Raw genomic sequence first — 26,775 nt, forward strand, 5'->3', positions numbered from 1 at the left:
TCCGTCTCTTCAGAGTTATTTAAAATAGTTTGTGATGAGCAGCAGTGGAACGCACAAGCGGTAGTGAATTTATTTAAAAAAAAAAGTTGACGTGTACAATTTTGGCAGATAGCTAGTAGGCTTTTTTCATCTAGGGAAATAAAGACTGTTAGAATCCAGAACTCTTTAATGGGGAATGGCAAAATAACCAATCTCCAGCAGCATGCCAACAACCATTTGTCGTTTCTTCTGAGTTTAATCTACGGGAGGATTCATCTTCTGTGGCAGATGTCTGTAAATACACAAATCTATTGATCCAGGGCTCATTTTCTGCAGAAATGTAGCTGGTAAGGATGTTTACTTCTCCTCCGTGCTGAATGTAAAACACGTTACCTTATCTATCTAGAGAGGAAAAATCAAAAAGAAATTTAAGGGTATTTTTTTTTTGATGTGTTATTGCATAGCAGAGGTTAATAGGCTGGGAATGTTAGATTTCTTTATTACCCTTGATTCTTTCCTATCATCTACACTCATCAATAAATAAATAAGTTAATTAAAAAGCTGTTTCCAAGGGACAAAGTACAGATCACTAAGATGTAGCAACACTTCTGGCAAGGATTTAGCCTCTGGCTTAAAAGATGCACAGGGTTATGGATGGTTGAAAGCTTCAATAGCTTTTACTTTTAGAATGAGCTGCACAAACTGCAATAGTTAATGAATGGTACAGCGTCCCACCAGAAGCTGTTTGGCCAGAACAGGTAAGATGAAAATCCTAGTTACAGAAATGCCCCAAATTTCATTTGCGCATTTAATAATAGTAATAACATTTTGGAAATGTTCCAAATAATTAGGATATATATAAAATTATTCAGAATCTAATTAAACGCACATAGGAAATTCTTTCTGATGTTCAACTAGGAGCTTCTGAAGTGTGAGAATGTGTGCCTGCATGCAGAAATGAGCATATTACTTAATATTTTCATACATAATTAAAAATATTTTACTTACCATGCACAGTTATGTTTTCATGACCTCTCCTTTCTGTGTTGCAAGCTCCCTGTGACTGCACTGCTCACCCAAAGGTTCTTCTCTACTCTTCTCGTTTGCCACCACAAATGTCCTTTGCTGATGCTGCTGCTGGGGGAGCTGCTGTTCTGAAACACAGAAGAGTATTCTGAGCTTTCCCTGACCTGTGTCAAGCTGCTGTGCAAACAGGTATACTTGTGCTTAAATGCTCCTTATAGGAGGCTGATGCGGACTGTCTTCTGTTTTTGGGGCGTAAGTTGTCAGAGAGCCTGAATAATGCAAAAGGGGAGTCGTGCATTATGTTCAGAAGCAGCTGGCACTTGCAGACCTCCAGCTCTGATAGAATCAGCGGGCACAAAAATTGTGGTGCAAGGCAAGGCCAAGTGAGCAGGCGAGATGGGGCACCAGCCTCCTTCTGTGTCCTCGCCCAGTTCTGCTCTTTTGCTTGTAAACCGTGAGGCAAACTGGTGGGTATTTTGTTTGTTGTTCCTCATTTATCAGTAAGGGAACAGATAGAAGGCTCTGTCGCAGTCAACATAGGTTTTTCAAAGGGACTTGTGGGAAAGTACTAATTTCTCTCTCTCTTAACAAATTGTAAATGAAGTTAAGTGTTTTCCTGACATCTCTCAGTGCACTTTCATTATATCCAGTGCTGTTTACAGCCAGAGGGGCAGATCTGTAGGTGCTCATGTTCAAGTGCCGTCCAACACTGTGGGTTGGTTTAATGAAATAAAACTTCTTGTCTCTATGTGGCTCGCTGCAGCAATTCTTACTAAATACAAAAATGCGTTTTGTGAACGATACATTAGGAAAGGAAATAATATCCATTTTTTATCAAGCTCTGCTTACCAAAGAATTAAAAAGGCTCAAAAGCTTAAACTTATTTTAAATCTCTTTGGATTGTTTCTGTTGGGCGTTCGGTTGATCACTCAGGATGTTTAAGCCCATGTAATAAATGAATGTCAGCTAATGTGAACAGCCATGGAGAGAAGCTGCTGTTTTTCTTCCACAGGAGTCAACACGTACTCGTTGATAAGAGAGAGTAATTTTGCCTACTTCATTTCTTAAAAAAAAAAAAAAAATCAAAGAATAAAAATGAAGCAGTAGCAGCCACGGAAGACAAAGAGTGGGTGATTGGTTCCTATTATTTTCCTTTTTAATATGAACATGAGCCCTACAGTTTTATGAATCAGTTTAATAATTTCCTTCCATTTAATCTAAGTGACTGTTTTGGGAAAGATTTCTTTCCTTGAAGATTAGTTCATGAGTGGGTTTAATATGTTCTTGCAAAAATATACTATTGCTTTCTCTTATAATCTTGGCAGAGGACAAAACACATTTCATTAATTACATCTTACTTTCTTTAAGCTTTTCCAAGACTTAAAAATAACAGTGTTATCACCTGTTTCAACAGTCTGTTTCCTGTAAAGCTCGAGGTATCTCCATTTAAATGAATTAAGTCTGTATTTAAAAATAGAGTTGCGGTTTCCCTGCCTATATAAATGTGTCCCATTAGTAACAATCCACCTGCCACAGGTTTTTCTAGTACATTACAATGAAGCTCATAGTCTTATCAGAAGGGAAGCAGTTCTCGTTTCAAGGAAATACCTACTAAAAAGCAAACCATTCCTCGAAGCGGTACAGTTTATTCCAGAACTGGAGTTAGCAGAAAAACTATGTGCCTCATCTGTGCTGCGCTGTAAACAGATTACTTGACATTTCAAAAGACTTGACACGGAAACATGGTATTGCAGCATCATGAAGTTGCTGTTACGTTGCATACGGCTTAACATGAAAGCAGGCTTAGTGCTAACTGGACTGCTGTGGCCAGAGAATAGGATGCTACCCAGGCAGGGCTCTGGGCTTGGTTCCCAGGTCATATCCTGCGGCCTTGCTGGCTCGCAGCAAGTCAATTAAACTAGGATGTTCTAGAATGGATGCTAGAACTTAAGTGCCTAAATCCGTATTTCGTCAGTTTTCTTGGCATTGCAGAGATGCTTAACACCAAAACTTCGACTAAACTGAAACAGCAAATACAGTACTTTTAAATTCCCTTGCCTTCCAGTGTTAGTTTAGGGAGGAGGAGGTGGTTTATGCTGTGCTTCATCTTTTTAATTAAATGCTAGCCATAGTTTTTAGTCACTTATGACAGGAAAAAGTAGATCATAAATATGTTTAGATTTATATATTTATACATATTTACGAATACGTAAAATCATCTGAATAATGCGCATATAGAAAAATGATGAAATGAAGCCTTTATGAGCGTAGCTGAAACACAGTTTCTGCTGCAAAACTGTCCTTGCACGGTCTCAAAATGGGATCGTAGCTCTAGCTTGGTCTTTATTAGCGTTCTACTTTGTCTATAAAATAAAGCATTCGCCGCATTTCTAATAAAATTCTGGTTTATGTGAGTGTTAAATACCTTCTGTTGGGTGAAGTATCAATTAAGCAGTGAATTACAAACTCATGTAATTTGTTTGAAATGGTGCTAATTACCACTGTAAGGTCTTTATTGATGTTGAGATCTTTAGATGTAGACTGAAAGGGTAAACACCTCACGTTACAAAGATCAGCTTTCACACGGTAGTGTCTTTCAGCTGCTTACCAAGAGCTGAAGTATTTCTTCTCAACTTATGTCTTTTCCCGATCTAAATCCTATCCCCCTCTGCTCCTCAGGTTACTGAAATAATGTACAGCTTATTGGAAACTACCTTGCTCCTAGTGAGAATGTTACGCCTTGTCAAAATGATGCCTGTTGGAAAACAAAGCATTTTCACTCAAAGTGTTGAAGGAAATAAAATAGTTTGTGTGTTGGAAAGCAAGCAAATCTTTTTTGGGTATTAAGTAGCAGCAAAGAAAATTCTATTGTTCTTTATCCCAAAATGAAAATTTAAAAAAAAAAAAACAAGTTCAATTTTTCTATAATAATTTTTTAAAATTTGGAGGCTAAGGCAGTCTTTCAATTTGCAGAGGTATTAATGGCAATTAAAAAAAGCACTACAATGGTAAATATCTCCTATGGCTACAAATTTGCTTGCAGTGAAAGTCTTATACTGTTGTAGGGCTCTGGATGAGATTTATACTCATTTACCTCAGCACAAAGTTTATATAGCCATACTGTTTTAACAGCCTTGTGTAGAGGCAAAGATGTCGGTATACATATGCATGTATTTTCTCTCTGTACACACACACACACACACATACACACACGCGCGCACACAAGGAAATCATGCTCCATTAATCAGCGTAACCATCCTTATGCTCTTTGGGAAAATAAAGCCTTTTGCTTCAATGGGAGGAAGCCACGCTGATGAGGGCTGATCTGTTCCTTCACCAGGGTGCCTGCATAAATACAACCGTCTTATCCCTAACATTTATCACACATTTTCCAAGTATATTTTCTTGTTCTGTATCTCACCAAAATCAAGTCCCACTGACTTAGGCTCCTAGCTATACAATGTTCCCAGCAGAAGAGGCATAATGTATACCTGAAAAAGTGGGTACAAAAGTAAGGTTTAATGGCGTAAGAGCTACTTCTGTAGGTTCAGATACCAGGTTGTAAACTATCAAATGTGAAAAGCAATAGTGGGTTTTACTTACTGATCTGTTTGTTACAATACTGTCTTGCAACTGTCCACATCTGATAATTAAGTTGTTTGACTAATGAGTGACCACTGCAAAGACCTGCTATATTTAACTATAAATATCTGAATCATGGAAAGAGCAAGACGGAGAGGAATTTTGGATGATTTAAAAGGGGGGAAACTGAATAAATAGATCAAATAAATAAAAGCGAACTTAGTGGGAAACTATAGTATATGTTGCAAAGTGTATACGGAGGTGGCTCTGCCAGGTTTTTTAAAACTAGACTGGAAGAAATGACAACTTCCATGTAAAAGATTACTTTGTACTGGCAGGGGAATGGATTGAATGAAGTCCATTTCTCATTTTTACTTGATTGTGTGGGAGCTACTTGATTAAGTTTTTCGTCTGATATACGTGAAATTGGAAAGAGATGGGAAATGTCGGTAGAATCACACGCTGTTCCCCTTCTCTCTCCTGTCCTTCTCTGGCAGCTATGGTATCCCGTTTTCTTACTCAGAATGCCAATATTTCCCATCTATGTCAAATTTAGAACAGCTGTGATGTCAGTACTTCTGTTGCTGTGTTACGTGACCGCTGTATGAACAGGGATGTATATAAGCAGGTGAACTCCTGCAGCTAAAATGACAGTTGAGATGGAAAATGAAGTTTCTAAGCTCTGTTTACTTTGTGAGCGACCCTTAAAATATATTTATGTTATCTCTCTGAGGACGCTTTAGTTAATATAGTTCTATTGTTGTAGCATATAAACTACAGCATAAGTAACAAAGGAGTGCGTAGTTGTTTTTTGAATTATCTTCTGCAATACAGGTAACTCATATTTACATGTGAGCGATGCTGCTGGGAGACTTTCTGGGCTGCAGTACATCGCCAAAGAAAAGTCCCATGCTCTTCTCTCAAAAGCCCCCGCTTCTTTCGGACCCGCAGAGAACTGTTTGTCCACAGCGCTGCTGCTGAGGAGTGTGTTGAGTCACACATCAAAAATGCAGGCTGTCCTCTCTGGGCTGAGTAGGCTCCTATCAATTTTTCTTTTCTCCTGTATTACCTAATGATACACCAACTCTTTTCACAAAGCGTGCGTGACTCAAGGCTTCGCCGTACTGCTGCCCCTGAACTATTCTTCTCTTTCTGAATCACAGCTCGGAGGCTTGGAAGGGATTTATTAGTGGAGACGCTTGTAAAGATCAAATTCTAAGGTACTTGTAATATAAGGTTCAGTTCTTAAAATGGCAGTTTTGTTTAAACAACTCTGTTATTAATGCACTGAAAATTTCATCTGGAAAGCTCTAGGGGTTCTGCTTTAAAAAATGCCAAAGTGCAAAGTTTCTGTTGAGTTGCTTGGAACGACAAGATATATTTGAGAACTGTATGGGATCTTTTACTCTTCTCAATTTTTATGAGTCCAGAAGCACTATGTAATCAGCCTTCTAATCCTGACTTCTCGGCGTTTCTAATGAGAAACGATGTGTTGAAGCAAAGTAAAGGAAGAACCTGATTTCCAAAAATGTATTTAATTTACAGAAGTTGAAAAAATAGTGGGAATTAAACGCCCTGAGAATCCCTGCATGCTCTTACCTCCGTTTTTAGGTGCTTCAATAGCAGACTCTTTTCTGGCATATTGCTACCTTTTGTTTTTGTTCTATCAGTAAGTAAATTTAGAAGGTGATTTCACGTGAATCACTGAGACTTCAAATAAGAGAAATAGAACTTGTATCAGCCTGTGCTCCTCTAATGTTACAAACAATTTTCCTGTAGGTTCTTGTCCTAGAAAGATAGTTTTCATAGCTTGACATTGTTTCACGTAAGGAAAGAGAGAGACAAAGGGAAGGAAAGCAACAGTGATCTAAAAGATGAAGTACTTTGGGGTAGATAGAGCTACTGTATTTTAGACTGGATCTTAAAGGCCGAATTTTCCAGGTTTTTCCGCCTGTCTTAGTGACGAGACCATCTCTGTAGCAACTGGGCTTTGATGTCTGAAGGATGAGCACGTGAGCAGACTATAGATTGGAAGGAAGAATCTATCTGAGTTCTGTCCCAGTGCTGAGGCTCTGCATGGCCTATCTAGAGGCGATCACCTCACCTAGCAAGAGTGAGGTAGCCAAGTATGCAGGGACTATCATCCTCCGGGTGATGGAGAAAAGGAATTCAGTCATGGCTACTGAGATCAAACAGTCAGAAAGGAGAATAGGAGGAGAAAGGTATGGAAAGGCTGATAATCGTCTGCCCTTTTTGTATCGACTTTTGTGTGAACAACTGCACTGTACGTTGCTGTGGCGGTTATTCCACGGGATAGCCTGTCCCTCCTGGGATGCTAAAATATCCAGACTGCAGTAGCTTTCAATCTGTATGTACCCAGGAGGCTAAGAGCTCTTGGTTGATTTATGTTGCTCATATGCAGTAAAGTACATTAGTAGTGTATGATGGTATTTTCAGAGCGCGGATCTTGTCAGATTTTGGGGACTTTGAATTGCCTTAAATTACTGGGACGCAAACATTCCTAAAACCCCAGAGATTAACCAGCCACGGAATAAAAATTAGCTCAGATACACATCTAAGCCTCCTTTAATTTTAGTCTAAGCTTCTGTGGAATTGTTTTGTTATTTTTGGAACGTGAGACTTATCTTTAAAAAATAAATAAATTGGGACTTGGACAAAAATTCATTTGGCTAAATTTGAAACTCTCCAGATCGACTGAAATCTGAAATCCATCGTGAAGGCTTAAAAAAAAAAAAAAAAAAGTTTATTTAAGTCAATTGTATTTCTAAAGGTTATATGCCTTTATTTTTTTCTTTAAAAAAATGTGTTCTCTGTTACACGTAAGTTAAGGAAAGGAGGGCAGAAAATTCAGCACGGTTTCTGACAGATTCAGTCACAGTAGCATGCAGGACTATGCCTGGAGTAGAGAAGCCCTTTCACGGGAAGACTTATTCATGGGGGGATGACTAAGTGCACAGTAAGATGCACAGACATGTAATATTACACTAGAAGAGAATATTCTACTTTAAATTCACCCCTTCAGTCAGAACTAAAGGCATGCAGTCACTCAAAAGGCTGTGCTAGCACATGAGAAAATTGAACCAACCATTCAGGAATTCTCCAGCCCTAGGCAAGACTGAATCTAGGTAATTTCTTCACAAACACATACCTCATATGCCCAGAGAGGCTGGAACAATGATGACTGGCTTTTCCAAAACCAAATTTACCTGTTTCTGGGTACACCAAGAGTGGTGCCGGCACGGATTCAGCATTGCTGTCTTGCTGGCTGTGCTAGAACCTCATAACTCTGAAAATAAAAAGAATGTTCAAAGTCTAGCTCATCTGAAATCTCCTTCATGTTTCTTGAATTTTACTCATTACATCACCCCAGTGCTTTTGTGCTTTGTGGCATTATGCAGTTCTGAAGGCAGAAGAACTGTGCTGACCTCTGAGTGCTGTATACCTTTAGTCTGCTTCGATGCTCCTGAAAGCCTGGCTTTCTGTAGGCTCGACAATGCCATGTAGTGGACAAATGCTGCAGCTTGTGTCCTTGTCTGAAACCCTTTGCTATGCTCCTCTTCAGATACGTTCACATAGAAAAAAATGATTTCATGCTTATCTTTGCTGTCTTCCTCAGGTCAAAGGCTTTTTCTACCACATTCGGGGCTTCTCAACTCATTGTTTATTTCCTGTTCAAGTTACAACCAGTTTCATGTTCTGACACAGCATTCTGCTGCACACGTCCACATTTGTGCGTCTGGTAGTGCTGCCAAGTGTTCTTTGTGTACTTTAAAGTCTATACCTTTTTAGAAACTTTTACCTCATCTATTAGTATTAGGCTGTTAAACTATACTTTCATAATGATTTGTTTTTCTGTTATTTTGCATCGTGGTACAGCTAGTTACTATTTCTGACATCAACCATTCTTAAAGTGTTGTTTTTCTCTTCTTAAATTAGGAAATCTGTTTGTAATAGCTCATTGTTCAACCTTAATATTTGTTTTTGTATTTTCTTCAAAAATTCAGGAATAAGGTTGCCATGTGGTAAAGGCATTGGATTGTTGCTCTGGAGAACTGAGCTCCTGTTCACACGAAATTTTTCAATTCCATATTTTTTTCATCTGAAGAAATTATTTGATCTCTCTCCATCTTCTTTTGTAGCCTGTAGAACTGAGATTAGGATTCCCACCTCTCTGTTAAATCTGCTCGTAGAATGAGGAAAAAGTATCCATGGTCTCTCAGTACCAGAGCTAGGAATTACTTGGGGAATGTTAGATGCTAGGTTGAAGCAAAGGGAAGGAACGATCCTTTTAACCATACTGATCTCTGTGCTGATAAACACTCTGAAGTATGTGTGAACCTTCCGCTCCATGCAGTCATGCTGGCATTGGCAGGCAGGCAACTTGTAGTCATTAGCAATGGAAGATGCATATGAAATGAAGAGCCTAAGTGCTAGTAAATATGGAACATCTCATTATATTTTTAGTTATTTTTAGTGTTAGCCCAAAATAGAGAGAATCTCTTGAAAAGTATTTAGTATTTATTCTGCCGTTGGCCTGAAGTGAGTATGTACCTCATGGCTGGCTTCTGAATTGAGCACTTTTCCTTCACGCAATCCGGAGAAGCAAAAATACACAGTTGTCAACAACAAGGCATGAAAGCACTATGAAAACATTATCCTAAGTGTAAACATACTCGTGTTTAAGTTCTCCCTAGAAATTCATTCCAGGTGTGGAAAATGTAGCTTTTCATAGTTAATCTGTAAAATGTGCGCATTTTACCGTGGGGCTTCCTTTCCTGTTTGCTTTTGGTTATTAGTCTTAGAACAAGCTGTGCCTAGGTGTTAGGTCTCCTTGCAAAAATTTACCTTATCCAAGGTGGCATTTCATTTATACTGGTACTGGCAAGCAAACGCATACTGTTCTGAAAGAATTCATCAAATAGGGACATGTTAGTTTACAGGTTTAATCCATATGATATTTATTGGCAGTCATACAGGCAATGACAGGCAGCCAACACACTATTCAGTAGACTTTTCCACCCATCTGTTTATCCATCTGTTACTTGAAAAATAGATTGCTTTTTTTTCCCCCAAAAAAAAGCATTGTTTCAGGAGGCCAGTGAGATAAAGATACACTGATGTGCAGAGTTCACCGTAACAGGTCTATCTGAAACACCCTGCAGTATCTTGAAATGAAAGAAGTGATGTGCCCCTGGTCCCCAACACCTATAAGCATGCTACTGTAGATCGCTAGAATAAACTCAAAATGAACAAGTTGGACATCTTATTTTGTGGGTGGGAGGTAACAGAAGATGGCTTTTTGGCTGTGTTCTGGAGTTATACGTTGCAGAGCACACGCTGGCTTGTTGAGATCGGAATGCTCTGAAAAAAAAAAGGGTAATCTGATCTTTAATCAGAATGCAATTTTAACCTGTGCACTGTGTTGACATAGTAAGAACACTTCCAAAAGAGAATCAAGTTATTAAATTTCAATCAGGTGCTTAAAAACGTCATTAATATTATGTAAGTTGTTTTTACACTATGGATTTCTGAAGCTTATGCTTCTAATTATTGCCATCTTTTTGTCTTAAAATGTGTTTTTGCTCAGGAACGAAAATCGTAAATATACTTTTGAGGGAAAAGGGTTTTTTTAAATGTAAATAGAATGTTTTAAAATATAAATAATTTTAAAAAAACCACAATAATTCTTCAAGCTTGTTAACTTCACATAGGTACAGCTACAAACAGCCACGCACCAAAGATATTACTGGAATCACAAAACTGAAGAAAAGTAGTTATGCAGTTTCTAATGGGCGTCCGTCCTTAAATCTACATATTTTGTTAATTTATGTGTAAAATATATGCCAAAATGGTGAAATTTCAGAAACAGAAGAAATTTCAGCTGTCTGCTGTGTTGTAATTGTGCTGATAAAAGAAGTTTGCTTTGTTGCGAAGTTACGATGTCCCCCGTTGTGGCAAGCGCGATGAAATGTGCATTGTAGTATTTAATTTGTGGTTCATGGATTGACCGATTCACGCCATTCACCCTGGAAATGCCTTAGTGGCGGATCTGATCCAATTTGTTTTTGCAACATGGTAGTCAAGAAATGGAATCAATGATAACGTTTGGCAAAATTTTCTGCCGGGAGATCTGCTTTCATTTTGGTAACATTTTTAGCCTAAGAAATGTGTAAACTGCTAAAGATATTACTAAATAATTTCCAGAATATTAAGTGATAGGGCCTCGTGCCTAAAAATGCAAAGCCCAAGAAACTCTGGTGGATATTTCCCGTGATTCAAAGACAGTTACAAATGGCTTACTCGAGAATGCTGGAGCACATGAGATGTTCTCTTCTCCAGTGTTACTGTGCTGTCCCCCCTACAGAGGGAGTGGAAGGAACCTGTTCCTTCCATTTAAGCATGTTTACCTGTCAACATAGAGAAGAGCCAGAGAATAATGGCGGGGGGAGTGCTAATTATTTTTCTTCTGGTTTTTCAGCGTGTCTTTCTATTTGGAGTCGAAAGGTTTCAGCAGCTGAAAAATGAAGATGACAGCTAAGTAAGGACATTGTTGTTATTATTTGCCCAGCAGGCAAGGAACTTAAAAGCGTGACTTTTTTCTTCAATGTAATTTATTTGAAAGCGTTAAAAATAATTTACCAAATTGGATCAATTTTTAGTATTTCCTAAGGGAGTTTATTCGCAGATTTCACAATTATATATAATCTCATTAGAAGGCTAAAGTAGTTTAGGATTTTCCCCTGACTCTTACCAGTAGGATTACTTGTAGCTCATTGCACAATGGGATGCTCAGTGAAGAGAGAACTTGAAAAAGAGTTTTTAATCTGAAAAATGCATCCTATCTTCTATGACAAAGGACCAATAGTATAAAAGAAAAATAGGAAGCAAGTGTAAGACAAAATAACTTTTGTTCTTCTGTGGGCTAGGCATGCTACTGAAAAACCCCACGTAACATAATTTACGAAGGGGCCATTATGAAGATAGTGCTCATTTTCCTTGAAAGGAATCAGTAAATTCATAATTTTAACATTTTATAATCCCATGCCTTACAAAAATGCTTTGAGGGTATTAAAAATGATGTACAACGTGGTATGAAAATAATGAAGTGTACAAATGTGGAAAGCTTTTGGGAGAATCTTCAAGGAAAGACTTTCCTGGCATACATTTAAGTTTGTAAGCTAGTTTAATTAACGTAAGGAAACAATTTGCATGTTTTACTCCTGAGAAAGAAAACCCTAGGGAAGAACAATATGAACGCATACGGTAGATGATCTAAACTCACGTGGGAATTTACATTAATTTTCTGTGCTATTTCCCCATGCTGACGCTCTTGGTTTGCAATGCATGCCAAGTAACTTAACCCACCTGAAAGAGACTGTGTCTGTCTCATCGGTCAATTAGGCCCAAAAGGTTCAAAAATCTCATGCTTACTCTGCACCACGGGGGATTAAAGAGTAATTTACATGGACTTGCTCTGTAAATTGATATTCTACATTCTAGACAACAAGCCCTTGTTATTTCCACCTTTGTGAGGATTTCTTCATGCCTAGAAGTTACTCAAAGAAGGGTGTAAGCAGGGAAGCATAATGCACTTGGTGGTACTTCGATGTTCTATGAAATACGACGGTATACCTCAATCGCTGCGTAGCAGAGAGAACACCAGATGTGTTTGCTCTTGTTGAGGACTCCTTCTTTGAATGCTGTTATAGTTTGACTTTAAAGAAGTGTGTGCGTCTGTTCTATTTCATGCATGAGTAGTGCTCATCAACTGTTCCAAGGCTTAGAAAGCTCCAGCAGATATCCTACAGTCGGATCTACCTTAGCTCGTTACAGGCTGCTGCGTGTCTACTAATTACCGTTACAGCATGTCACGTAATTTTCTGACCTTGAAATGATGTGTCCACTGCACTGATTTCTAGTGGTAACTCGAAAAGTGGACTCACACTTCACTGTTCATTCTTCTATGAACGTAGCAACTTAAGGATTAGCGCAGAGAAAGACAGAGGCAGCGCTTGATAGCAAGGAGACCGCTGTAAGCAGAAAAGGGAAGCTAGAAGTAGTTTAAAGAAAATAAAAGCAAAATAAGAGCTTTCAGATATTTTGTCTGGAAGCTGGATTCCTTCACCTGTTGTGCAGCAGCTACCCAAGTAATTTACCCAAGTAATTTACCCAAGTGTTACCCAAACAAAAGTGCTTTCAACAATTCTCCCTTTTTTCTTCATGTACCCGTAGCACAGGTGAAAGCCTAGATTATAGGCTAGAAGAGATAAAAAGTTGGCAGTTAGTTGAAAAATTGCATAGATACTTGAAGGAAATCTTGTAACAAGCCTTCTGACCTGTACAATTTAGCAGATTCCAGTGTACTTTCCCATGCTTTTGCTCCTTCCCCAGGTACAGTGGATATTGAAGAAAACTGAAGAGCATTATTTGTGAAGTAAGGCATTGCTCAACGCGTGAAAAATGGCCCAGGTCTGTGTTACTTCTTTATATTACTTCAGCTCCTGTACTCAAGAATACAATTGTATTCTTAGAACAAACTTTTATTTGAATTTGAGATGATACTTTTCTCCTAGCTTCATGGACAAACTCTTATTTTTAACACATTGCCTGTCTAATAGCACTTAACTGTACTTTTTTTTCTTTTCTATGTTCAATGCTTTCTCGGGATTTTCATTAGCTCTTTTCTACCCTTTCTTTTCCTCTTACTGACTGTAGAAAAATTTGAAATTAACAGTCTTCCCGTAGCTGAATTCTCTCCCACCTTCTTCATTGTGGTCTGTGACCACAAAAGTGAATTACTGTACCAGCGTGTATCGCTATTCACGTTTTAATATGCCTTTCCTGGAAATCTATCTCCTTACATATGCACTTACAGGAAAATTCCCGTAAGATCTGAACATGCAAAACTGCTTTTAGTGTACCTGTATCTGCAACTACTGGTCCAGAAAGAAGTTCTTCCAACGCTTTCTTGCAGAAAATTTAAAAATCTGAATCCTAATAAGCATGCAATTCCAATTCAGCTTGCTCCTCAGCTGTTTGAAGCACCTACAAACTGAGGAGAAAGCAATTTTCTTGGCCATATTTTTAAGATATCAGCAAGACAGTGAGATTTAGCCCCTCTGAGGACAAATAACAAAATGTTGATTTTATGCTTTGTTCAGGTATTATTCAGAGTCCGAGATAAATTCTCATGTCTCTGAAAAACACTCATCATCATCCTCGTACGGAGTTTAAACGCTTTGACCTCTTTGCGCTCTACGCTGGTAAACGTGACGGAGCAGAAAGTGGTATATTCTCAACAGCCTCTTCTAACAGCTGTCCAGGAAGGATGATGGAGGGGTAAGTGATGCCCGTTGCCTAGCAGATCCACTCTGCTATATGTCCTGCAAGACCTGCTTTTCTGCGTAGGCTGTCCACACAGTTGCAGGCATCATGATTCCTCTTCTTTTTCTCTTGGTTTGTGTTTTGTATCTTCACCTATTGATTTCGTTGGTGTATATATTGATATATACGTATACATATATTGCAATAGCTTTAAAAAGTACTTTTTAAGGCTGAATAGTGCTTCAAATGTGTGTAATTCTTCTTGTTGGATGGAGTCACAGAGATTGTCTAGCACTGAGTAGCAGCTGGGCTGTTGCTTCTTATGGGGATTTGCTGCCATCATGCTGCCCAAGATTGGCATCTGCATAGGACCCTACCACATCAGGTCCATGATGTTCCGTGGGCTGAAATCTGAGTAAATTGAGAGATGAGTCTTACAGCCAGTAAGATATTTTTCATAACCCTGGGGTAATACTCCAAACTTTCACTGAAAAGTATAGAATAAAATATAATGAGAGTCAAAAGCAAACGTCAGAGAAGTTCAAGCACAGAGGCTTTTAAAAGTCCAGGAAACAGTCTTTCAGCTTTTCTCATGGTTACTTTTCATCAGCCAACACCTGGATTTCACTTAGCCCTAAGCCTCTCTGATATTAACAGTTGGCCTTTGCCATTTAGTTGTTCATTTATTCCACCTGCTGTCTAAGAAAAATGCATACAAACCTTTATCTTATATATCAGTCTGAAGGGAATTTCAGGAGGGTGTCGGTAAAATTCAAGGAATCCAGATTTGTGTTCGGAAATAATTATACTGTCACTGAAAGGTGAGTAGTTTACCAACTGCCAGAAGAATTACTGTTTAGGATTTAAATGTGGCCGTTTCTACTTCTCTTCAGCGGTGGTAGCTTTGAGTTAAATGGGCTAAGAGATACAAAACTATTTCCTTACTGTGCAGACCTGCCTTAGAGCATTTTCAAAGCTATTTTTTCTGCTCATGGTGACATACTGGGAGAAGTCTTTGCATATAGACTACCGTTGAACGAAATTTTTTGAGACAGATCTGATCTGCAAGGTTACACGGGTACCAATTAATCATACAAATAGGTTCAGTCACTGCATGTATCTCTGGCTTCACACGCATTCCAGGAGAGTGGGACAGCAGTAAAAGCAGGTCTACAGCCATCCCTGGGATGAGGTACCTTTCCCCTACCCCACCCCTGGAAAGAAATTGCCTTGGCTTTTTCTACCGCCGTGAGGTCTGACAATCTCATGTCCAGTTTTCTTAATTCTAAACAGTTGGTAAGTGTTTTTCCTCTGGAATAATTTTATCCTTGAAAATAATACGGTATTTGGAATTATTTCTTTACTTGTCTCTGATCGTGCTGTTGGTAGTTGAATTAGAAGGGTAGAAGAAAAAACAATTGTATTTATTTTTGTCAGCTGGCTTGTTGGCTGCTTATTAGATGAAGAGAGGAAAGAAAGGTGCTATGGAACAGAGATTTCAACTTCATTGTGGCAGAAACGCATCCGCTTAAAGTCATGATGATTCATTGTTTGTAGAAGATCTATTTTTAGCTGGCCTGAATTATATGGAGATTAAAGAGAATCATTAGCATAAAATTCCCCTTGATGCTTCTGCAGTTGGTATAATACAGAAGACTTTGATAAGATTTCTTCAGCCTAGATAACTTTGGTGAATCCCTAAGTGTGCGCAAAAGGCTGATTGGTAACCACACAGAAGCTTTTGTGGGTCAGTGATCTATTCCTCTGAGCACAGTGCCACTTTTCATACCGAATGCATTCCAAAATAAAGCTTTTTAAAATTGAAGTGTCAGAAGAAAGGGAGAGATGCAGAGGAGGAAGGGTACGTTTACAGCTGTGGAGAGAACACGGATATCTTCAGGAAAAGCATCGGCGCTGGGTTTTGCTGTTTGTTCTGATGCAGGATGAATGCTTCTTTCACTTCGTTGCATCCATCCAGACCGTTATTTCCTGTCGCATAAAAATGCATGCAGCTCGTGGGACTGCTACGTGGTGTAGAGCGCAGCAGTGAGGATGATGAGCAGCTAACTTCAGTCAGGGATGAGTAATTGTGTGAGCATTGCTCTTTGTGTATCAGCACACCATGGCAACCCGACTCTAAAGGCATCTGTTACAATACCTCGGTCGTTGCAACAAGTGACGGAGGTGGAAGAATATGTAATTGTTACAAAGCACTTTTAAACAGTGCAGCGCACACATCACTATGTATTATATTCATGTAATGATCAACAGTGTTTGACATCCTGAGACTAAACATCTTTGGGAAGGGAGGCCAAAAAGTGCTAACATTGTGTTTTAGGGAAAAGTAACAGCAAACATAAGAAATTATGTATAAAAACATGAACAAATGAGCTCTGTATTGAACTAGACATCTGCAAACCAACATTATATTTGTTCCCTTAATACAGTGAAATCTAATTTCTCAGTACGTGTTATTGTGAATTCGGCCAATCAGCTTACCTGTTAAGTTAAATCAAGGTGACAACAGCTACTCTACAAACATCATTTCTGAAACATCCTTATCCTTTTGTCCTGATAAGACTCACTGCTTCTTCAGGTCCTTACATAAAATACATTTTCTGGTAGAGGACAGGAATAACAATAAAAGAGAAATCAAACACGCGTCGGGAAGAATGTCGGGACATAAGCAATTGTTTTTTAAGAGAAGATTTTATGTGAGTTATCATTACAAAGAGCTGAGATTCATTGGAAATTTATGCATGTGAAGAGAATACCTGGAGAAAGAATAAATCCATTGCAGTAATTCTCACTGTTTCTGGAGAGACTGCTAACATGTCTTTTCACATTATGCAAAACCAGCAAACAAAATTATGGGTCATAGCTTTAAGAAGAGTTGTTTGTAATATCCGTTAGAGCAAAATGTCACAACGTGTAGTCTTCTGGAAAAAGCAAATAGGTCATTAAATCTCAGATGAATGAACCACGTTTTCAAACTGCTGTGGCTTTCTGTCTGCTGCAGCGCTTGTTGACTGTGGCTGTGATTACGTGAAGACAGTCAGACAACAGGTTTCAGTGGGACTAAAATTGGCCCCACAATAACAGAATGAAGGGCTGCTTTGAAGACCACTCCACGCAAAGAAAGAGACCTACCAGCTGCAAAACAGGTGTAACCCACCAGGGACAGGCACATGTGAACTCAGGGCACCTTGCTTGGATTACAGCAGAAGGAAAAATGAAACAGTAAAAGGTAGAAGAGCTGATTCAGAGCAGCAAACTCTTGACTTTTTATTAGGGCTTTTATAAATAAGACTGCGATTAGGCTGCACACTGGGATAATGGAGATTGCATATGTTGAACTTGTAACATATGGGCCTCAGATGGGCGCCTGCCTGCTCGATGCGTGAAAAAATCTCATTGGTTCTAGGATATGACTTTTCATAATCTGCATATATCTTTTATGTAACTAGGTAGTGAAAGGAGCTCACGCTGTTATCAAACTCAAGGAGCTGGGGGGGGGTTGACATTCAGTCCCCAGTGACTCCATTGTGAAATCCAACGCTCTTGGTCTTTTTAGCGAACTTGGAACTGCTGAAACAACCTGCCCTGCTATATTAGCTCAGAGAATAGCACACCGCTGCCAACAGCAAAACTGAAGTTATTTCAGATCTTTCATCATTTCTAGACTCAGGAGAAAATTTTAAAAGAAGGTAATGTTTGTCCTTTATATTTGTTTATTGCTACGCTAATGAAAGGAGAGAGTATTACATGTAACCTTTTGTAAGAGAGAGGAAAAGAAAAATAAAAGCTTTTATCTGAGCCTCAAATACTTAGTGTATATCTAGCATTGCACTAAATAGGATTTTATGGTTTCTAGGAAGTGCCAAGTTGTAATTCCTATCCAGCAGTAACAGGGAATATTTCCCAGCACTGAATCTTGATTGCCTCCATTGTTTCCTGTTAGAATAGTTCTCGCCTCTTCTGTTCGGCCCGGTCAGAGTTTTCCCTGATAGTTTCTTGGACATAAGAGTATCTGGTTTGAGCAAGGATTCACTCCCAGCTGACATTTTTCGAAAAAGATAATTTCATTTGGTAAGTGCGGAAAGACCCGTGGCGATGAGGATAGACAATAAGCTCTAGTAATAGTTAGTTTAGCTAGTTGTGGAAAACTCATGGAAGATATTTTTAAGTGGACTTCTATGCTCTCAGCAGTTCCCAGGATTGGGCAGTTTTCTTCCGATAGGAAGCACAACTCTTAAATCTTGGCTAAAACTGATACCATTTAGAATGTATAGAGTTACAGAATTTTACAGACCATGGCATAGAAAAAAATCCTAAGATTAACATACTGAAATATAGTTGTATTCAACAGGGAGAAAGGATAAGTAATAGGAAGACAGAAATGAGAAAATTGATACTTTTAGCTTTTAAAGAATAAGCTGCTAAGGTTTGATGTGGCATTAACTTGAACATTGTGGGAGCCACTGAAAAAATCACAGCAAGATGCTTCTTCTGGGGAGACCTTTATGGTAAAAAGTTCTGAGATTAAGTAGTGTTTTGTAAGGTTGTGTCGGCATGACACATGAAGGCAAATACCGCTCGTTCTTGGTAGACTGAAATGTGGATGGTTCCACTGTTGACATGAGCTGCCTGTGGCAGAAGATTAAAGTATGAGTTCAGTTCTTTACTGAAGTAATTGGTTAAATAAATATGAGATGGTATATGTGATTAGCTTCCCAGAATCTCCCAGGGTAACTGCATTGAGATGTAAATGCATAGCATACATTGGTGGTGTCCCAAGAAAACATCGAACTGTCATCACTGAGCAAAAGTAGATTACCACTGTACTGAGATAGACAGATATGACTACAAACTTATGGTAGATATCTTCTTGCAAGTGAGAGGGGGCTCCGCTTCTGAAACTGTTGTTAGGACAGACATTTTAGAATGTCATAAATAAAATGGTTAATATTTCAGTCATCGTATTTCATTCATTCACAAGATTTTAGTCTGCTTTTGAAGAATTTGCAGGATTGCTGCTCTCTAGAGTTCGGCACGTTTCACATGACATACTAAGTGCTTCTTTGCAGCATCATGTGGAATCCCTTCCTAGTTTTAGTTAGTTAAAAATATACTAAAATCCTCAGATTTCTTTTGTTCAGCACTTTCCATAGCTATGTTTTTAAAAAGCAAATAATAATCTGGCTGATGTTTTTAAAATCAGTCTGTAGAAGGTGATGTGAATATGACATTGGCCCTACATGCGTAAGAAGGGATGAGTGGAGCAGGAACCTGGCTGAATGCTATGCTAAAAAGAAAACAGCTCATTCTTTGCGTAAAAAGGGGAAAAAAAAAAAGACTGAACTACTTTGACACTAGCGTTATCTGAATTATTTTTCTGAATGATGTAACACTGAGCTCATGAGAGTCAGATCAAATCCAGATGAAGAGCAGAGGCAAGAGTCCAGCTGAGAGTTTTGCTATTCACTGATTCATAAGAAAAATGTTGATAAAATAAGAATCTTCTGAAGTCTAGGCGAGGTAAAACAATTTGAATTGAGGCAGCGATTAAAATAAATATTTCTGCCTATTAAAGCCTGTTGCTGATAACAACAGAAGTTTAGTAACAGAAACATTTGTAAATGTATATTTCATTGTTTACTTACATATTTTAATGAGGAAGCTACTTATTTCTTGTATATCGCTGTCGCTGTGACTCACTTTGTTCTGTCTTAATTGTTTATTAGGCAGTCGACAATCAGCTAGCAGCTGGGAACAAAGTCACGAAGTTCCAAGGGACCTGTTGATACCATCTGAAGTCGAAGATCAAGTTGTTGCTGACTTCAGTAGATAATGAATCCTAAAATGGTAAGGGGGACACCGATGTTTTTATCTCTGCTTTGCTTAAAAGTCATTCTTTCTCAGTGCTTCAGCTGTAAATTACTGCATGATACTTTACTAATATTTCAGAACATGTTCTATCGTTTTGCGTTCTATTTGCATGTACCTGGGCTAAATAATTTTTTTCAGTCTGATTTAAAAACCTGGAGAGAATAATTGCAGTAAATCCAAACTATTGGAGCTACAGTGGGTACATTCACTTGTCAGTTGATTCACATATAATTTTGCCCACAAAGTTTTAGTCCGAAACTAGAAGAGGGTCTTTTTATAATCCTCTGTACAGATATAGTTGTCCTTCTCTTTTCACCACAGAAGACTTGTTCAAATGAAAGCTGTCAGAAAAGAAATTTTAACTTCACAGATGCTAGATCCAATAGCGTACTTGCACAAGGCACTGAATTACATATATTCATAGCTGGGGATGTGCAAAAAGCCATAGAACTAGGACACTGCATGCGCAGAAAGAAAAAGCTGTAGGGGTCACTCAGCCTGGTACTTAAGACTTAAAATTAGAAGAAATTCGTGTTACTTCCTGGTATTCTTGCCGAAAAAAGCAGCAGTAAATCTTTTTTATGCACAATTATAAGAAATTTGCTCATGCTCCCCGGCACAGCGCTAAACCAGCATTACAGTTTGAGCAATGTCCTGTACTCTGGTACTTACGTTGCGGCCAGCTCAAAGAAAATGAAGACTCTGTGTAGGAACGTACTGTGTGTTAAAGATAAGATTTGGAGAATGGAGACGCTCCGTTTATCCTTCCTCCTTCACCAGGGACACAGAGCAATCTTCTGCTGCACGGTCCTCCTAGCAGCTGCCATAATCACCTCATGGGTCCAGTGAGTGAACATGCAGTTCTCTTCTTCTTTCCAGGTGTTTCTAGAAGCATTCTCACTATGCCTAATGGTAGCTTGGCGAGACAGAGGCATATTACCTGTGTATGTTACTTTTCAAAGATCAGTCTTTAAACTAAAGTAGTCATAAAGGCCCATTAGGAATTCCCTTCCAGACAGCAGCGTTGACAGTGAATTGATTCTGTATCTTTTTTGCCAAGGGAAGAGGCAAGTAACCTGTGCGTGTCCCACAGAAGCATGTGCAGCAGTGGCAGATCTTGTCAAGGTTAGCCAGCGTCTTAAATCTGTCGCAGCTCTGAAGGTGCTGTGAAAGACTTTGCTGAACTGGCCTCATTTTACAGGACTGAGCTGGCTTTGTCAACCTCACACAATCTCCAAGCTTCACATTGAGTTTTTAATGACTGTAAGATGTCACAATTCTTGTTGATTGTATAATCATGTCCAAGCAGTGGCTTCTGCAGTACGGTGCGCGCTGGTGCCAAGCAGCGGTTTACGGGTAAGCCAACAATAGTTGGCTTTCCAGTTTGTGTTTTCCATCAGCTTGACTTTGTTGATTTATTTAGTTTTTCAGTCTTAGAAATGATTGATCTAATGATAACAGACATAAGTAAAGCTTACTTACACGAAGATATAGCATGAAGACATGGATACAAGCCAAGTGTGTAGTGTAATGTTTGTGTATAATGTATTTATTGGATAAAAACAATAAGGTAATTTTCTTAAAGCAACTATGAGAGGGAAATCTCTAGCTCTTATGTTAATGCAAAAATTCTATAATGATGGGAATTGGGGTCAGATTATAATTATTAATTAAGGTAGTTGGCACTGCAGATACGTCTAGCACATTCCTAGACGCTGAATGGAAGTTTCTTTCGTAGCAGATTTATTTCACAGGCTAATGTTGCGTATGAGTGTCGTGGAATTACACAATTAATTATACTTAATTAAGAATAATGTGAGGCTACCTAAATGGTTCTGTGATAATTTGCCCAGAAGATGACTGAAGATTTCTTTGGGCATTTCCAGGTGTCAGCTTTTGGAAATGGGTGATTTTGTTGTCGTTCATTTACAGAAAAACTGTGGTCTTTCGTCTCGATCTGAAACAGTTCCTCCACACTTACTATGACAGTATTGTGAGATATCTCTACACCTTTGCCTATTTAAATTTTAGGGATGTTAATATACTTTGATGCAGCTGATTTACATTTTTGGTCATTTGATACAGGTCTATCAGTTTTCTAAAACAGCAAATTAGTATTTATAAAGCACTATTTGTCTGCAAACCTTTTGATTTGAAGACAAGGACTTTCTTGAGTGGCAAGATCAAAGCTGCATTGAAATGGTGTTGTCTGTGTGTTATTTTTAAAATACCTGTGTAAGTAAAGGAAGCATGCAGACCATGTTCTGCTGGTAAAAGCTTTGCGAAATGTCGTTCTGTCAAATTTTAAACTCTCTGAATTCTATTTTATGACAGTGATAAACAAATATTGTGATCACAGACTCGTAGGGATTGGAAGGGACCTCTAGAAATCATTGAGCCCAACCCCTATTGATGATGGTCGTGACGAGTACCAGTACATTGCTTCCTGGTTGCAGAGAAGTAATAGCCTGTTGTAAAGATATCCAGATATGTTCGGAAGATTGTTCTTTTCTCTCAGAGCTTTTCTGCATAGTCTGCATGTGTGTCTGCAGTACCGTAAGGCAGCCGGAGGGGTAGAATGTATCACTTCTCCATACATCAGAAGCTGTGAAACATTTGGAAATTTCAGCGTAATTCTTTGCTCACTATTGACTCTAAAGTAGGTGCATATATGTGTGTTATTTTGCTTAAAGCAACAAAAATGTTTCAGGGAATGTCAAATTCTGGTGCAAAGCACTGGCCATCTCCTTCTGTGTCTGATGATTTCAAACCTCATCAAGTGAACACTGGTTATTTGATGTTTCCTGTATGTTGGTAGTTAGCCCAGTTTTTCTTGCCCTAGGAGTTATTATTTCTTCAACCGTCGCATTTACCTTTCCACCAGAGATTAAAGAGTTCCTGATTTCACCTTCACTGTAGTATTATTCAGGTACTTGTATTCTTTCTTCAGTAAATTCTTGGTGTGCACACCATTAAAGGCAATTAATGATCCCTGTCTGTTATCTGTGCATATGGCAAATCATGCTGGGCTGCTGTTCCAATTTCTAATTTGGTTATACAGCTTGAAGTCTATTAGGGATACAAGCGGTACCATTAAGTAACACATTCATTTCAAACTGTGTAATTAACTGCATTTTTTTTCTGTTTGGTTGTTGGGCAGCACGGAGTATCTGAAAGCCGTTAAACTCTTTCTATGACAAGGTATACAAGTTTCTTTCTGAATGTATTCTGAGGACAAATCTATTAAGTTTTTCTGCCTACTCACATTCTGGCTTTGCATATTTCTGCTTTTTTTTTTTTCAAGCCAGAAACAAACCTACAACTTCTACATAATAAACTTCTGCAGACTTAAGTGCTGCAATTTTAATGGACTTACAAGTTCATGCATGCTTTTTTAGCTCACTGTTAAGCCAAAAATGCAGTCTTTAGCAGGTCTGCATTCCAGTTTGGGTCCTTTCTTTCTCACAACAAATCTCTTCTTACTCGAGTTTAGTTCTATGTACACCTGTTACTACTAGTCCCTTAAAATGATTGCAGCCAAGAACACAGATCAAGATGAAATCCCGTCTACTGCGTTTTATATCAGTAGTAAAAGGATACTGTGTGTCTGAAATCCAAGGTATCAGAAGAATTATTTGAGAAGATGGTGATGAAGTAATGATAGACCACTGGAACAGGAGGATAGCTTTTTGGTTTTTGTGTGCTTTTTTTTTTTAAAAAAAAAAAAAAGGTAAATATTGGCATTTTTGCTCTGATTTGATTTTATTCATATCCTATCTTGTTGTTTTGTTTTTTTTTTCAGGGCAATGTAACAAAAGATATAGAGTTCGTAGGCAAAAACAAAGCAAGAAAAGTGAAATAAGTATTTCCTCCCATGAGGGAGAGCAGTGCGGTCAATGAACCAGCAGCGTCCTGTGCTTCTGCCACCTGCCTGACTGTCATTAGGTGACTGTAGTAGCTTCAGAGTAGGACTTAGTGGTGAGGGAGGACATGAAAAAGGCTAAGGGCTGCTAGTTTTTTTTGTAGGGAGGGTGTTCCTGGTGGTAAGTGAGGAAGAAGGTACACGGATGCCTGAGGGAAAGCAGATCAGGAGCTAGCAGAACCTGGTACCACTGGGAAAATAGAGGTCAGCTGCCTTGTGAACACTGGAGAAGAGCTGATTCCCAGAGCAAAGGATTGATGACAAAGCTGTCGATTCCTGTGGCTTTGCAACAAATCATACAGGCTGTATAGTGAAACACTGCTTGTTCTTGCCTGGTCTGGCTGAAAGTACAGACATGAATGCCTGTGTCTTTTTCACATCTGAGAATCAATTTTTGGAAGATATTTTGCAAATATGGGTATTATATTTGTTTTCACGTTCAGAGATTAACTGCTGCTTGTAACAGCTGATGGTCACTCGCACACATGTGTCCATGGAGAGACTGAGAAGAGAACCGGTGCCTCTTGGTGCCACTTTGCTGCCTTCTGTTCAGGTGACTTGGCTCTGACTGTTCAGCAGTAACTCAGTTCCTGCTCTCCTCCACGCTCCTCCTTCATAAGTTCAGAAGTTTAAAAATTATATCAGCTTCATTTTTCTTTGCCCTATCACCTGGATTTCATCAGAAACTGAAACAGCCCACTTCTGTGCAGATTTTCATTTTCCTTCACCAGTATTAGCATATGTATTATGTTCGATTATGGGTGTATTAATTTGTAGAAGCACAGGACTAGCAGTAAGGACTTCCATATACCTCAAAATTGATGTTTTCATTCTAAAAATGTAGTCTTGAAAAATGAGCAAATGAGACAGCACAAGGCAAACATGTAACATGCTTAAGAGCGGGTATGGGCATGTTTTTCATTTGTCATCCCCGGTTCTCTATTTTATGCTGTACTAAATGACCGTAGGCTATCTCTGTCACTAAATTCTTAGTTAAGGACTAGTCTGTGCCTAGAGGTAAGATTTTGGAGTGTGACAGCGCATATGGTGGTAAGAAGTACATGAGATAAATATTTAAAAAGATTTTGATACCTGATCTCATGTTCAGCCTTTTTTTCCTATGTGCCAAATGAAGAATTACAGATGAATTTCATCAGCAGCTAGAGACTGAAACATGCTCAGTGTAGAAAGCGCATTGCAATTTCTTACAGTGAGCATTTTGAGCATCCGAGTGAGCATGTGCAGGAAGTAAATGAGGAAAGTAGGAGAGAGATCACAGTCTCTCAAAATAAATGTCAGCTTCAAAGGATATTGACTCCTTAAAAATAGATGAAAATTGTTTCCCTAGCTTTATAGTATATGCTTATAATTTTCCTTTCTTCATGATCTTATTCTTGGAAATCTGAGTTGGTTTTGCTTTCTGTTTGTACATTGATGTCTGAAGAAGCATGTATTGAAGAGCTTAGGGTCCAGGCTGAACCTAAATTTTGTTTGTAAGAGAAACCATTGTAGTGAAAAAGCTTGGCACCAGCTGTGGTTGAAGCTGTATTCTGCTGGAGTGCATAAGGATTCGTATCCTCATCCGTACCTCCTTGCTTCTTTAAAGCTGTAGATATTTGAATGAAAGAGGAGATAGATACAAGGTTAAGTAAGTCTTAGTGTTGGAAGGAACAGTCATGAAAATCGCTCTATTTTTACATCTGGCTCACTAATGCTGAAATTGCATAAGTTTCTGAAAATGTATTTTGTAGATCCACAATTTAGTGTGTCTGTTCAGGATTAAATATCATTTTTTTCTGCCCCCAGAATATATAGTTCGTTACCTTGATGGCTCTTAAATGTCTAGTATACTCTAAACACGAAGTGCTAAGATAATGTTAAAAAAAAAGTGATTTTTATCAGTGTTAATGTTAGTTTTTTATCTTATGTACAGCTGGATGCAATCACAGCATCAGTTCCGGAGATTAAACATCCTGACAATACGTATAAGAAAAAACGGTCAGATTAATTTCTTTATTGAACTGAGTTGATTCAGAGTAAGGAATGGAAACCATCTGATGTATTTTACAGATCAAAGCTGATTCTACATTGCCACACATGCACTTGAGTAGGCGCGTCTGTGTGACAGCTAAATTATAGGAGTGCTTTACACACACATTATCTTGTCACAACACAAGAACATCCCACTGTGCTAAAATACCTCTTCCAGAAGAAACATGTAATTTACCTATAGTGCTGGGAAAGGTGCTGAGCAATTTCTCTCTTTTTACATCTTGTTTATTTCCACCTTCTACAGGCATGAGACAAGAGTGAAAGTTTTAAATAGATTTGAAAACTATTAGTTTTATTTTACCTGTTATATTTGTCGCTTTACCCTCTGTTTGCCTCCTGTCTATTTAACGAAATGTGTTGGTAGCTGTGCCTGCGGTTGGAAGGAAGACAGTGATTTCAGCTTAGGGTTTAGTTTCTTATTTAAAGGTGCTGATGATAGGGATTTTTGCCATTTAGGTGTTAGGGTGAATACAACAATATTTGTCAAAGCATATTTAAGATGGGGGACCTAGATTTGCAGCAAGGTGACAACTGTAACTGGACTTGTTTGTGCCAGAGCGCTTTGTTTTGTTTTCATCCTGTTAAAATGAGAAAGGGCAACAGCAGTATTAGAATTTCTCTCATGGACCAAACACCTTCCCTGTCTTGTGGTGCTTATCCCAGGCTTCAGGTCCTGGAAACCACCACTCCCTGAAAAAGGAAAAAAAAAAAAAAAAAAGATTAAATAAGATCTCTCCTCTACAAATGCACAATATATGCGTAAATACACAAAAATTAAAAAACAAAAACCAAAACAAAAAGAACATTAAAAAAAAAAAAAATGAGCCATGAGCACAAGTCACCTGCTCCACCTGCCAGGTGGCGTGCAGAGCCAGGGCAGATGCTGGGCGCCATCTTAGGGGCCTTGCCGCCGGGCGCCATCTTAGGGGCCTTGCCGCCGGGCGCCATCTTAGGGGCCTTGCCGCCGGGCGCCATCTTAG

General features: G+C 38.7%; 3 long non-coding RNA genes across 5 annotated transcripts in view; 2 read left to right on the plus strand and 1 right to left on the minus strand.

Moving 5' to 3' along the window:
- On the plus strand, positions 11,081–17,853 carry LOC110400892. The gene is made up of 4 exons (XR_002440139.1): positions 11,081–11,146; positions 13,000–13,077; positions 13,770–13,947; positions 17,507–17,853. It is a non-coding gene; the product is annotated as an uncharacterized LOC110400892 (long non-coding RNA).
- LOC110400882 overlaps positions 19,608–26,775 on the plus strand; it is a 233,778-nt gene continuing 226,610 nt past the window's right edge. For both annotated transcript variants that reach the window (XR_002440121.1, XR_002440122.1), the window contains exon 1: positions 19,608–19,797. This is a non-coding gene — a long non-coding RNA (uncharacterized LOC110400882). The remainder of the gene's footprint in view (positions 19,798–26,775) is intronic.
- On the minus strand, positions 23,647–26,733 carry LOC110400893. Of its 2 annotated transcripts, none has more exons than XR_002440140.1 (3): positions 26,638–26,733; positions 26,097–26,165; positions 23,647–25,349 (listed from the first exon to the last, which is right to left on the minus strand). It is a non-coding gene; the product is annotated as an uncharacterized LOC110400893 (long non-coding RNA). The 2 variants fall into 2 exon arrangements; XR_002440141.1 differs by lacking the exon at positions 26,638–26,733 and adding an exon at positions 26,304–26,450.

The sequence above is a fragment of the Numida meleagris genome, chromosome 6, assembly GCF_002078875.1.
Source record: "Numida meleagris isolate 19003 breed g44 Domestic line chromosome 6, NumMel1.0, whole genome shotgun sequence".
In the NCBI taxonomy this organism is placed as follows: Eukaryota; Metazoa; Chordata; class Aves; order Galliformes; family Numididae; genus Numida; species Numida meleagris.